This window comes from Sinocyclocheilus grahami, unplaced genomic scaffold, assembly GCF_001515645.1.
Source record: "Sinocyclocheilus grahami isolate Dianchi unplaced genomic scaffold, SAMN03320097.WGS_v1.1 scaffold1099.1, whole genome shotgun sequence".
Classification (NCBI taxonomy): Eukaryota; Metazoa; Chordata; class Actinopteri; order Cypriniformes; family Cyprinidae; genus Sinocyclocheilus; species Sinocyclocheilus grahami.
This window is the reverse complement of record NW_015506278.1, coordinates 508,959-510,086: the sequence shown is the minus strand read 5'-3', so window position 1 is coordinate 510,086 and position 1,128 is coordinate 508,959. Positions and strand designations below refer to the sequence as shown.

At 39.5% G+C, this 1,128-nt stretch overlaps 1 protein-coding gene across 1 annotated transcript in view; it reads left to right on the top strand.

Moving 5' to 3' along the window:
- Positions 1-1,128, top strand: part of LOC107566760 (adhesion G protein-coupled receptor B2-like) — an 85,660-nt gene that overhangs the window by 42,750 nt on the left and 41,782 nt on the right. The gene's annotated exons all lie outside the window — the stretch shown is intronic.

The window sequence follows — 1,128 nt, the reverse complement described above, 5'->3', positions numbered from 1 at the left end:
AAAATTGACCCTTATGACTGGTTTTGTGGTTCAGGGTCACATATCTATACACACATACACATACAACAGTTATTTCTTGTCCTCAAATCAGATTGGCTGAGTGTGATAATCTAGTGATATCAGAACTCCAACCGTTTCACCATTTGTATAACTCTTGTATTCACTCTACAGGCTTGCAGTATTTCTCATAGCGAAGTATCATGGCGGACACCCAAATCCACAATAAGTTTATAAATAATACTGTTTCTGTGTCATGGAATTTAGTTTTAAAGGTCCCATATTGTACACCTTTCTGGAGTTTTATTTTAGGTTTTGATGTCCTTAAGAAAATATATTTGCGGTATAAGTACCAAAAACCATCTCAATATATTTTTACAGCTTCTCTCTCAGGAGCTCTGCTGAGAACAGGTCGATTTTGGCCTGTCTAATTAATATTCATGAGCCTCTCTTCTGATTGGCCTGTTGTTTTCTGATTGACGCACGGCCAGGCCAACCACAGGTAACTTGGGTCAGCCGACGTCACAGCGCTAGCTGGAGGCAGCAAAACAATGGGGAAACTGGAGGCGGCCCATTCAAACCAGCGCAGATTCGGCTACATAAGGAGCTTAAAATATCATCTTGTTGTGATGTTGTGGGGCAGAGGCAGCAAAACAGAGGAAACTGGAGGCGGCCCATTCAAACCAGCGCAGATTCGGCTACATAATGAGCTTAAAATATCATCTTGTTGTGATGTTGGGGGGCAGAATCGACATAATACAGCCTCAAATTAGAAATTTGATCGCATATCTGCTGCCACTGCCAGACAAAAAACCGACGACAGCTGTGGTTAAACACGATAAAACGAGAAGACTGGACAGAAACGATCGTAAAAAATGCTGGCGTTTGCAGCACACACTTCTTGTCAGAAAAGGTTCAATAAAGTATTGTCTTTTGTTGTTATGGGCGCGTCTACAGATTTCTTGCCATATGTCTATGTTTCTTGCATCTCACGACTATGTTGTGTATGAAATAATGTCTGTGTGCATGTGTGTAAAACAACAAACTGATAATTTCACTGTTTATATTTTTGATTATATCATTTTTATAATAATTTGTAATTGTATATACATTGTTGTGATTAATTGTGGC